The 13009-nt window shown below is 45.2% G+C and overlaps 1 long non-coding RNA gene across 1 annotated transcript in view; it reads left to right on the top strand.

The window, feature by feature from the left end:
• The first annotated feature begins 6088 nt into the window (after positions 1-6088).
• Positions 6089-13009, top strand: part of LOC130453895 (uncharacterized) — a 56974-nt gene continuing 50053 nt past the window's right edge. Inside the window, exon 1 of the long non-coding RNA XR_008911556.1 lies at positions 6089-6522. This is a non-coding gene — a long non-coding RNA (uncharacterized LOC130453895). The remainder of the gene's footprint in view (positions 6523-13009) is intronic.

Raw genomic sequence — 13009 nt, 5'->3', positions numbered from 1 at the left:
ATCACATGCATTGTGAGGATGCAGTCTGGGCACTCGATTTCTAAAAGGATTGCCATCACTGATCTAGTCCAACTCCTCCTTTTACATTTGAGGAAACAGAGGCATAAAGAAATTAAAGAACTTTCCTGAGTCAGGAATCAAAATGAGCCTTCTGACAGCAAACCCATCACATTTTTTTTTCTGCTCTACACAATTTATCCTCACAGCTTCTGTAATTCAAGTCCCCTTTTTTGGTGGCTGGGGAATCTGAGACCTATATAGGCTAAATGATTTGCTCCAGGTCACCCAGATTTTTAAAATCACCCATTCCCAGAGGTGGGAGGTACCTCAGAGATGATCTATTCTTAATAAGAATGCCTTTGAAAATATCTCTGAGAGTAGCCTTCTAATTCATTTGAAACTTCTACTGAGAATTCAAGTCAATTTAACAAGCATCTTTTAACACCCTGCTATGTGGCTGGCATTGTACTAGGTAGGCAGTTGGGATTCAAAGACAAAAAAAAATGTCCTTGTTTTCAAGGATCTAAAGTTCTTCTGCCATGTAAGAATGCCTTATACATGGAGCAGCTAGGTAGCACATGCATAGTCTGGAATTAGGAAGATCTGGGTTCAAATCTGGCCTCAGATGCTTCCTAGCTATGTCACCCTGAACACATCACTTAACCCCAATTTCCTAGCTCTTACTGCTCTTCTTGATTCTGGGACAAAAGGTAAGAGTGTTTTTTTTTTTAAAGAATGCTTTACTCCATTTAGGTAAAAGCATAATACTATAGCATCATTCGTCATGTCATTCTGGTGCATCATCATGGAAAGAAGAGAGGATTAGTGCATGTCCCAAGCCCAAGTCAATTCTGTTCATCCTCACTGGGAGCTATGTCACATTGATATAAGCTCTAAGCATATATAGGTATGCTCTCAGCCTTTCTCACCTTGCCCTAAAGATAGTTTTATAAAGTAAAAAAAAATCACCCTTAGATGTTGGGAGTGCAAGGATCAGAATTCCCATTTTGCAGATGAGGATTTGGAGGCTGTCAAGGGGGAAGTGGCATAAAAGATTGTTGTTATTATCATTACCATCAATTAAGGAGGTGTTGAGAAGGTTGAAGCCTTTGCAGAGATTAATGATAATCACCATAATTAGTGACATAATAATTGATGCCCAGAGGCAAAAACATTTCTTTTTCTAGCACAGAGCAGAGTGGGACTTGGAAGCCTTTAGACCTAGGGTAGTCTGAATGCTGCGATTTTAACTGGGGAGTGGGGGTGGGTGGGAAAGCACTGTTAGAAGGCCAAGTTTCCAAACTCACTCATCTCCTGAACTTCTCTATTACTGTCAAGGCTATTATCATGCTTTCAGCCACCTAAAGTTGAAACGTCAGTGCCTCACTTGACTCCTTTCTCTCATCTCATACTGAATCAATGTCCAGATCTGGAGATTTCTTTCTCTAAAATCTCTCTCTCATACTTCCTTCCTCTTCTCCCTACTCTTCCTGCATAGGCACTACCCTAGTTCAACTCTCATGGTCCCCCTCTCTCTCTTCCTTTCTTCCCTCTCCCTTCCTGTCTCCCTCTTTTCCTCCCTGTTTCTCTCTGTCTCCCTCTTCCTTCCCTACCCTCTCCTCCTTTTTCTCCTCCTCCTTCTCCTTCTTCTCTTTCTTCTCCTCCTTCTCTTCCTCCTCCTCTTTCTTCTCCTTCTCTTCCTCTTCCTTCTCCTCCTTCTTCTCTTTCTCCTTCTTCTTTTCCTCCTCCTTTTCCTCTTTCTTCTCCTTCTCTTCCTCCTCCTTCTTCTCTTTCTCCTTCCTCTTCTCCTCCTCCTTCTCCTTTTCCTCCTCTTCATTCTCCTCCTCCTCCTCCTCCTCCTCCTTCTCCCTCTACAATCCACCATCCACACAGCATAATATGGTCTAAAGAGTAGGTACAGTCACTCTACTACTTAATAAATTCAATGACTCGATATTATCCCTAAGAACAAGTACTGTATACACTTTTCTGTTTGGTGTTAAAAGTCTTCATCACCTGCTCCCTTCTTCCCTTTTTGGTCCTTTAATAAATATTGCTTTCCTCAATATTCTACATTAGAGTCATGCTGAACTTCTCCTTCTTCATACTCAATACTCCATCTTACACTCTATGATTTTTGCAGTTGCTCTCCCTGATACCTAGAACACTCTCAACTTCCAAATGTTAACTTTTTTGCCTTCCTTTTAAGAATTAATTCAAGGGGCAGTCAGGTGGCTCTGTAGATTGAGAACCAGGCTGAGAGATGGGTTCCCTGGTTTAAATCTGTCCTCAAACACTTTCTAACTGTGTGACCTTGGACAGGTCACTTAACCCCAATTGCCTAGGCTTTACCACTCTTCTGCTTTGGAACCAATACTTAGAATTGATTTTAAGACAAAAGGTAAGGTAATTCAAGTTTCACACCCTTCCCTTATCAGGTAATTCCCTTTACTTTGTATTTTTCTTTTATATGTGTATTGATTTGTGTGTGTGTGGTCTTCCCTAATAGAAAGTAAAGTCCTTGTGGGGTCTGCCTTTTCTCATATAATACCTGGTACACAGGAAAAATAGAATAAATTCTTCTTAATTGAGTGCTGGATAGGTGAACTATTTTTAACTATGTGGATTTGATCCAATCCAATCCAGATTTGTTAAGGATCTCCTCTGCCTAAGGTCTATAGAAGAAGTATAGGAAAACTATCCATGGAGAAAGGTGTTGAGTGAATTCTCCCTGTGAACCTGTCAGTATCTCCCTGCCCTAAAATATTAACCAATCAACAAGCACTGATTTTCTAAAACTCTTACCTTTTGTCTTAGAATGGATACTGAGTATTTGTTCCAAGATAGAAGAGCGGTAAGGGCTAGGCAATGGGGGTTAAGTGACTTGCCCAGGGTCACCAAGCTAGAAAATGTCTAAGACTAGATTTCAACCCAGTACTCATGACTCCAAACCTGGTGCTTGATCCACTGAGCCAGCAAGCATTTATTAAACATTCCTCTGTATGTATCAGGTTATATGCTATCCTGAGAATGCAAAGACAAAAGGGCAACATTCTTGCCCTCAGGGAGATGACATTTTAACTGGGGAGACAGCATGTGAGTATATGTAGAATATCTACAAAGTGCAAAGTTCTTTGGGAAGGAGGTTCACTAGCAGCTGAAGTAGCTGCTCTGAGTAGATGGTTTTCAGTCTGGGAATTCCCTTCTCCAGCAAAATCACAGGTGTGAACAGGAACAGTGGCAATAACAAATAAACCAAAATGCCAAGTGTTGGGGATACAAGGGGTCCTGGATCAGTCTTGGTCTTCAAAGGGTTGGTATTCTGAAATAGAGGATGGACATTGTGGTGGTGTGTATGAGAAGACTATAATAGCAAACAGAAAATCTATACATGGTAACAAATTTGTAACCCATACCTTCTGTCTTGGAATCCATACTAAGTATCAGTTCCAAGGAAGAAGAGAGGGAAGGACTAGGCAATGGGGGTTAAGTGACTTGCCCAGGGTCACACAGTTAGGCAGTATCTGAAGCCAGATTTAAACCCAGGACCTCCCATCTCCAAGTCTGGCTTTCAATCTACTCTGTTATCTTGCTGTCCTGATCCATGGTCATCTGAGGAAGAGAAGGGAATAAGAGTGAAACATTTTAAATTAAGGGTCTCAGGAAAGACTATACACTGGAAAGGGTCTCCTGAGTGGGAAGGAAGACAGAGTCTCAGGTGCTAAGGTGAGGAAGGAGCACTTTGTAGGCAGGGAGGCTGGAAATGGAGTGAGCTGCTGTTGTCAGCAAATTTCCTTTTAAAGTAAACTCCTTTTGTTTACAATACAAGAAATACAAGTTTGTTTGCCATACAAGAAAAGAGACAAATGCTGTGGCTGTGTCTTTCTAACTGGAGGAATAAGAACACAGTGGCTCACACTGAAGAGACAGATTTAATAACTTGGATAGAAGTGTGATGCAGTGGAAAGAAAGATGAACTTGAAGATAGCCTGGAGTGTGATACTTAGTATCTGGGACACCTCAGGCAACTCATTTCCCACTCTGGACTTTGCTTTGTCAAAACCACAAGTGTTTTCCGCTGGAATTGCTCTCGAAGATACAATGATCATAAATCTGGACCTGGCAGGAGCCTTGAAGGTCATCTCCAACCTTGTCATTTTTCAGATGGGGTGACGGAGGCCCAAAGAGCTTAGATGGTCTGCCCAAGATGAAATGATCAAAAGAAGCACCTACATACAGGAGATGCCAGGTGCTGTGTTAAATGGGAAGTACATGGTGGATTCAGAATTCCAACCAACATCCCGGAAATCTACTTTCTACACTTTCATCCCATCATATTAAAGATGAGAGAAGTATTTGGTATAGCAGAATGTAAGCTCCTTGAAAGCAGAAACTGTTTTGTTTTTGTGTTTTTATTCTTAGCACTTGATGTAGTGTCTGGCACACAGTTTGTTGTTGTTTAGTCATTTTGCAGTCATGTCCAACTAGCCATGACCCCATTTGGGGTTTTCTTGGCAAAGACACTGGAGTGGCTTGCCATTTCCTTCTCCAGCTCATTTGACAGATGAGGAAACTGAGGCAAACCAATTGTGCCTGACTCTTCATGACCCCATTTGGGGTTTTCTTGGCAAAGATACTGGAGTGGCTTGCCATTTTCTTCTCCAGCTCATTTGACACATGAGGAAACTGAGGCAAACAGACTTGGGTGGTTTGCCCAAGCTCACCCAGCTATGAAGTCTGAGTGTCGATTTGAACTCATGAAGATGAGTCTTAGGAGCTCTATTCACCGTGCCAATGGCATATATAGTCAGCACTTGGTTGATTAGAAAAATAACTGGCCTAGGAGTCAAGAGCTTTGGAAGTGATTCCTTATATATCCACAGGCAAGTCACTTCTTTGAGTATCAGTTTCTCCATCTGTAAAATGGGGATAATCTCTGTATTTTTCCTTCTAGAATCTTATGGGATTTAAAGCTGGAAAACCTCAAAGCTCATTAGAGATAGGGTGTAGAAGAGATAGGACAAGGTTACGCAGCATTTGGATCTAGAAGGTTGGAGTTCAAATTCTAGTGTTATTTCTTGCTTCCTGTGTGACCTGGGACAATTTCCTTAAATTCTCTGGGCCAGAGTTTCTTTCTTTCTAAAATGAGAAGGTGAGACTGGATAGCTTTAAAGGCCCCTTTCAATTTTAAATCCCTGGATCCTCAATTCAGCCAGTACCACCTACCCTCCTTTTACCAGGAGAAAACTGAGCCCGGGGCATGAAAAGTGAGTTGTCCATGCTCACAGAGATGGGATTTTCTCTCTGGGGTTCTGACACCAAATTAGAGTTCTATCTACTAAACAGCAGAGCAGAGAATCACAGGTCCTTAGACTTAGAGCTGGAAGGGAGATGTGGATAGCAGTGAAGTTGAGGCACTGCCGTCCAAGGCAGGATGTCTCTTTTGTAGGACTCTTCCCTTCCCTCTTCCCCAGCTCCTCTGAATGTCTCCAAACAGGAGTAAGGAGAGCGTCGGCTGTTTGATTGCAGAGCTGTCCACAAAGGGTTAAGTGATGAAGCTTAGTGTGTTGGCAAAGGCCTTGTATGGACCCCAGTTTGCTCTGCACTTGCTGGGTGACCTTGGGGGAGGTTTGGGGCTTGCAGAGTGAGGGGTTTGTACTGGGTCATCTGCAAGGTCTGAGGCCTTCCAGCTAGAAAGCGCTCGAGCTCAGCCCCCGCCGCGCTGGCACTGGCTGGGCCTGGGGCTGAGGCCGGCACACGGTGCGGAACAGAGCCAACGAGGCTCTCCAGGCATCCCTACCCACCGAACACAACCAATTTGGCCCTTAATTTGGGAGCTGCTCAAGAGCCGAATCCCTGGGATGAGATCCGGCTCCGAGGACCCCGAGGGCCAGCAGGGGCAAGGGGAGGCGCCCGAGAGGTTTCCGATCCGGGGCCTTGGACAGCGCGGCAGCTAAGCATTCAGAGGCGTTCGCGACCTAGAGCGCCGGGCAGCCCTGCGGCGGGGCGCGGGGAAAGAAGAGCTCCGGGCTCTTCCATTGGCTGCTGGGCGGGGCGGGGCGGGGCGGGGAGCCGGAGAGGGCGGGAGGGCTCTCGGGCCAGCCGGGCCCGGAGCAGGGCCGGGCTGCCCCTGATCTCTGGTGGAAGGGGCTGGAGAGCGGAGCGGCGGCTGCAGAGTCGGGGCCGGCAGTGGGGCTGGAGAAGAGAGCCTAGTCGAACCGATCCTAGCCAGCTTGGCAGGTTCGCGCAAGGCAGGGCGGGGCTGGTCACGGCCGGTCACGGCCGGTCAGGGTTGGCCCAGGGCTGGGGGAGATTCGGGGGCTATGGGCGCAGGAGAAGAGACCTAAAGCAGGAGGCTCCGCGCGCGGCCCGGTCGGCCGGGTATGGGCACCGAGCGCTGCCCCTGGCCTGGCCCCAGCCCCAGCCCCAGTCCCAGCCCCGGTTCGGACTCCTGCCCCTGGCGCCTTTGTAATTCCCCTGCCGCTGCACCACAAAGAGCCCGCCCCGCCACCCGAGAGCTGGGTAAGTGAGTTAGTGGGCACCGCGTTAGGCACCCCCCCCCCCCCCATTCCCCCTCCTCCAAGCCCCCAGCCCTGCTCTGCCCGGGGCGACGACAGGGTGCGTGCGTGGGTGGGTAACCGTTGTAGTTCTGTGTGTGCTGGGCTGGTGGTTGTATTGTGTGCACCTGGGAGCGTGAGCGCAGGGTTGGGGAGCCTCCGGGATTGGGGGCGAGAGTGGGAGTGCGAGTACTCAGTGTTTGTGTGGCTGGGTGTCTGTGTGTGTCTGTGGATCTTTGGCTATGAGTAGTGAGTCTGTGTAAAGCGCTGGGTGACCGGCAGGTTGTGAAGCGTGTATGTCTCTGTCTATGCTTGTGTCTGTATAGCAGTGCGCTTCTGTGTGAAGTGTGTGTGTGATGTGTGACTAGTCTGGGAAACAAATAGAGAGGGAGCAAACCCTTCCCCCTCCCCCTCAGTCTCTAGGGGCAGGCAGACCCTCCCCATCCCCATCCTTTCTCTTTCTGAATTCAGGGAACCATCTTCTCCTATTGTCCTTCCTGGCCATTCTCACAGCCCTAGTCCCTTCCGAAGGGAGGCTGGAAAGGGGGGGCTCCGGTCCCCAGTTTGAACCTCTGCAACTTGGGAATGGGAAAAAGGGAAGGGGGTGGGTCTGAGAAGGTCGTGGAGGGGGTCATCTTCCTGGTCTGACTTTTAATGTGTTAATGCCAAAGTGAGGGGATGGAGCCATTAGGTTGGCAACGTACCTCTCCCTCCCTCCTCTTGGGCACAAAAGTCTGTAACCATGGGAGACCTCTGATGTTTTCTCATGGGGGAGGGGGAAACAGGGTCACACTGAGACCTGATTTTGGGTTTAGTGTCCCATGATAGTGTCTTCTGATCCTTAGTGGAGTGCTGAGGAGATAGGACATTATTGACCCCTGGGAGGGAAGACAAGTCCTATTGGTTATTATCATTATTATTATTATTGACTTTGAGGTAGTTCTTTAAAGAAAAAGAAAAAAGAAACTTAGAGTGGGATGTTAAAGAACCTTTTTTTTTTTCACTTTTAGAAGTTGAGGCTCAAAACACCTACCAGGTGGACCTTCAGAACCTCTGCATGGTGGAATAGGGACTCATGCTGCTCTTATTTTAGAGGTGACACACCGGCTGAATGACTCCTCCAAGGTTACCCAGCTGGCCCTAGACAGAAACCTTAAAGGTTTCTCCAGGAAAGGGAAAAGAGGGGGACTAGGACAAGCTGACACCCAATGAAGCTTGGATTTATAGTAGCAAGTGGTATGGATTTAGAAACTGAAATGAATAGATTCTAGTTGTGTGACCTTGGGAAAAATTACTTCATTTTCCTGGACCTCAGTTTCCTTCTCTGTAAAATAAAAATATGTATTAGATCCGTCTTCTACCCTTCCTTCCTTCCTTCCTTCCTTCCTTCCTTCCTTCCTTCCTTCCTTCCTTCCTTCCTTCCTTCCTTCCTTCCCTCCCTCCCTCCCCCCCCCTTCCATCTTGGAGTCAATACTGTGTATTGGCTCCAAGGCAGAAGAGTGGTAAGGGCTAGGCAATGGGGTTCAAGTGACTTGCCCAGGGTCACACAGCTGGGAAGTATCTGAGGCCAGATTTGAACCTAGGACCTCCCGTCTCTAGGGCTGGTTCTCTGACCTTCTCTTTCTACTAGAGAAGTCTGATTTTTTTTTTTTACTTATATGGGTTGTTGTACAGTAAAAGAAAGCATGTATATTTATGGTATTAAAAGATAAAATATGTTGATATTACACAACGCTATCCATATATTTTATGCATTCTGAGTTTCCAAATTTTTTCTGTCATCAGTTGTGTGTGCAAACACCCCCCCCCACTCTCATTTTATTTTTTCTGTTGCATGATATGTTGAAATCATGTTGGGAAAATCAAGATATGGAAGGGATACCCGTATATTGAAATAAATATGTAATTTCCCCACTTGAGTTCAAGAACCCCTGGGCTAGATAATATTTTTCAATTTTAGCTCCAAGATCCTGTGTTTCTCTTGACTAGCTTGATCAGAATATTGACAAATAAAGTGGTTTCCTTTCTGGTTTCCTTTACTTGGGTCTGTGAAGCTGGAGGTGTTTGGTCTTAGACGTGGGAGCTCAGCTTTTATGGTATAGTGGAAAGAATCCTAATCTACAGACAGAAGACCAGGGTTCAAATTCTGGTTCTTATGAACTGACCAAGTCATTTTCCTTCTCTGGGGCTCAGTTTTCTTTCCTGCAAAATGAGATGATTTCCACAGTCCCGTTAAGTTTTAAATCCTCTGTCTGTGGGTCTTGGTATAATTTTGTAGAGTTGAAGAAGGAGGGAGTTTTAAAGGCTGATGATCTCTCTCCAGGTATAGCTAATATACCTAATAAATAAAGCTCAAGCAAAGATGCTCTTTTCTTCTCTTCCTATCCCAGTCTCTCTGCTATACCTTGAATGAATGAGCCCAAGCTCTCTGATGAAACACAGGAATTCTTCACACTTCTGGACACACATAATGGTTTCTATATTGTAGCAGGAAGGGAGATGAGGAATAGACTAAGATTTAGAGCTGGATGAAAATTTAGGTCTTCACGTCCAGCCCCTTCATTTTATAGATGGGGAAACTGAGGCTTAGAGAGAGTAAATGATTTGCCTAGGAGGGAGCAGGTAGATAGCTCAAGTCATTTAACTCCCATTGCCTACCCCTTACTGTTCTTCTGTCTTGGAACCAATACATAGTATTGGTTTTATGATGGCAAATAAAACTTTTAAGAAAATGACTTACTCAGGGTCCCACAGCTAGTAAGTGTTTGAACCAAGGTCTTAGTAATTCTAAGACCTATACTCCCTCTGTTATACTATGCTGACTTTCTCAGTTGGCTAAAAAGTTCTCACAGCCAAGCTTTGGGATCCATGGTTATTATCGTGATACTTGAAATTTGTAGAGCACTTCATATGTATCATTCAGCAAACAGTTCAAGAGAATAACCCTTTATTAAGTAGCTGTTATAGGTCACAGGCAGCATTTTAAACTGATAGGGTCAGGAAGACCATACCTTGGGCAATTATTAGCAGTGTGATCCTGGGCAAATTCCTTACCCTTTCCATGTTTGACTCCCTAGGACTTTACTCCAAGTCATAGATTGCAGTTTGCATTGGTGGGGGGAGTTCTGTAGGCTGGCAAAAGTTATAAGGTCACTGAGGTAGACCTAGAAGGGTTCTTGGAGCCTGTTTAAATCCCACCTTCTCATTTTAGAATTGAAGAGACTCTATACCCAGGGGGATTATTGTCTAAGATCATCCAGGCAGAGGTGAGATTTGAACCTAGGTCCTTCTGACTCTACAGCTCCTGCTTTTTTCCAGGGTACGATACCAACATCATTGACCCTTTTCTTATTCTTGTATGTATTCTGTATTGTGCTGGTGCTAAAGATAGACAGTGACAATATGAATTCTGCTCTTGGGGAGCTTATAGTTTAGGGCAGTGATGGCAAACCTTTTAGAGGGGCAGGTGATATGAGAAATGTCCTCAGGAGCTCATGGAGAAGGAAGGTGAGCAGCCCAGGCCCTTGTCCTTCTGGCTTTCTAGTAATCAACTCTGGTAAACTCTGTGCTGAGGCAATGATGTGCATGCCCACAGAGAGGGCTCTGAGTGCCCCCACCCCCAGCATATGTGCCATAGGTTTGCCACCATGGGTCTAGGGACTCTAGAAAGAGTGCTGAACTTGGAGTCACTGGATCTGAGTTCAGATCCTGGCTCTATCACTTAACTTTCCTGGGCCTCATTTTCCTCATCTGTAAAATTAGGGGGTCAGAAATCTAGATTCATGGATTTTATAATGAGAATGTAGAAGATAGTGAGAACAAATATACATTATAATACATGAAAGAGTGATATGAGTGGAAAAGGGGAGAAATTCTTATGTACTTTGGCACCAAATGAGGAAAGAAGCAGTGATTGTTTTTATTAGAGGGAAGGGAGGGGTCTGCCAGGGAAGGCTTGTTGGAAGAAAAGACACCTAAGTTGGCTCTGGAAGAAATTAAAGAGAGAGGCAGCTCTTCTGCCTTAAAACCATTACTAAAACAGAAAGCAAGAGTTTTAAAAAAGAGATGGCCAGCCATGTGGCAGTGGATAGAGCACCAGACCTGAAGTTGGGAGGATCTGGGTTCCAATGTGATCTCAGACACTTCCTAGCTGTGTAACCCTGGGCAAGTCACTGTCTTAGAACTGATACTAAGATAGAAAGTGGAGAGACAGAAACAGAGACAGAGACACAAACCTGGCTAAAGAACTGGATTCTAGAAACCATGGAATCAGGCCTCATCTCTGACATATACTGGCTGTGTGACCTGGAGTCATAATGCACCTTTCCATTCTAGCTGCAGTAGCCTAAGGACATACAGTAAGTGTTTAATAGATGCCTGTTGATCGATTGTCTTTACCTTGCACTCCCCCCAGATAATTCTCCAAGTCAGAGAATAGGTATTGGTCTGTTTGGGTAGAGATATTCCTATTTGAAGTTTCCTAAACCAATGAAAGCAAAAAAAAATGTAAGAAAAGGAAAAGTTTTCAACAGATGGGACTAGAGGAAGAGGGAGGGGATTTCCAGCCAGAGGGGATGTTGTGACCAGAAACATAGACGAAGAGGAGAGGGCAGGATGAGATTGGAAGATGGAGAATAGCACTGTTGGTTTTTTTTAAATTATGAAATATAGGTAAGGGAATAGGGAGAAATGAGTCTGGATGGGTAAATTGGACCCAGATGCCGAAGGGCCTTGAGCACCAAAATTAGGAGCAGATACTTTATTCAGTAGAAAGAGGGGATACACAGAATATTTTCGAGTTGAGGAATAAAATGATCATAGCAGCCATTTAGGAAGGTTGTTTAGGCGGCACATAGAAGAAGATGGACTGGTCAAAGGTTGGGTGAGGCAGGAAGACCAACAAGGAGGCTATTGCCATTGGCTAGGCCAGTGGCCTCCAAAGTGGGGGCCATGTTGTGATTCTGAGAAGGCTGTGGTTTGATCCCTCCCACCCCAAGGAGTATGGGATTAACCAATCAGAAGGTGGGCAGATGGGTGTTACCTCATCCTCCCCATCACAGCCAATCATGGGGTTGGTCTCTAGCACATCCCTGCCTACCCTTTCTCCATCATAGCCCAACACTCCTCTATTTCCCCTCTCCACAGCTGTGCCAACTTCCAGCCTCCATACATACGAACCTGGGCATCAACCTCATTGGGTAATTATACCTAATCCTGATCCAGGCATTCATGGTAGTAGCTGGGAAGGAGCTATTGGGAAAATCTCTCTTCTCCCCAAGTACGCAAACCAGAAAAGAAAAATTACCAGTAAGGGTATTTGCTTTAAAACGTTTGGAGACCAAGGGAGGAAAAAATAAAGGTTGGAACAGACTCATTTGAGTTTTCTGACCATCCATCCCAATGGCAAGAAGGCAAAGTTAATGACATTATACTCACTTTACAAATAGGGAAACTGAGGGTCATAGAAACGAAGTTACATGCCCTATAGCCACTATAGAGCAGAAATTAGAACTCAGGTCTCCTCTCTCCTAGAAAGGCCTTTGTCTCCTACAGGTGCTTGGTGTGGTGTCCAAGTACAAAAGAGTTCAGTTTCCAAACTTTTCCTATTTAGATTAATTTGCTTTTCTGCATCACAGATTCATTTAATAAATCCTTATTGAGAGTCTCCTGCACATAGAGCAGAAAGTGGTCTATCATAGCTCCTGTCCTCAAGGATCCAATATTCCTGCCAGTGCTGAGGAGAAATCATAATGGGGCTCAGAGGGTGGACTGTTAGAGGTGGGTATGAACCTGTGTGGGTCTAATGCATTCATAGGGATTCAGTAATAGAGTAGGGGATTCAATAGATAGAGAGGTAGATAGATAGATAGATGGACGGAGGGAGACAGATGGACGGATGGATGGGTTGATGGATGGATGGATAGGTAGATAAAACTCTGTTAAACACTTACTACCACCTGTTAAGTGCTGGAAATACAAATACAAGCCAAAAGAAAAATATTCCCTGCCCTCAAAGAGTTGACATTCTAATGGGGGAAGATGACTTCTAAATGGGGGACAGCTAGGTGGTGCAATGGATAGAGCACTGTCCTAAAGTCAGGAAGGCTTATCTTCATGGGCTCAAATCTGGTCCCAGACATATACTAGTTGTGTGACCTTGAGCAAGTCACTTAACTTTGTTTGCCTCAGTTTCCTAATTTATAAAATGAGCTGGAAAAGGAAATGGCAAACCCCTTTGCCAAGAAAAACCCAAATGGGGCCAGGAAGAATCAGATATGACTGAACAACAACAAACCCCTACATGAGAGGGGGAGGAAAAAGGTAGAGGAGAGGGAGAAGAAGAAGAAGACACCCTCTGAAACTGTGGACCTTGTTCCCACCCACTGGCAGATGGTCAGGGGCAAGACCTTGTTCATTTTCATAATGGAACTCTTAGTCAGTGTATCCTTTAT

The sequence above is a fragment of the Monodelphis domestica genome, chromosome 4 (assembly GCF_027887165.1).
Source record: "Monodelphis domestica isolate mMonDom1 chromosome 4, mMonDom1.pri, whole genome shotgun sequence".
In the NCBI taxonomy this organism is placed as follows: Eukaryota; Metazoa; Chordata; class Mammalia; order Didelphimorphia; family Didelphidae; genus Monodelphis; species Monodelphis domestica.
This window is presented reverse-complemented; position numbering and strand designations above follow the sequence as displayed.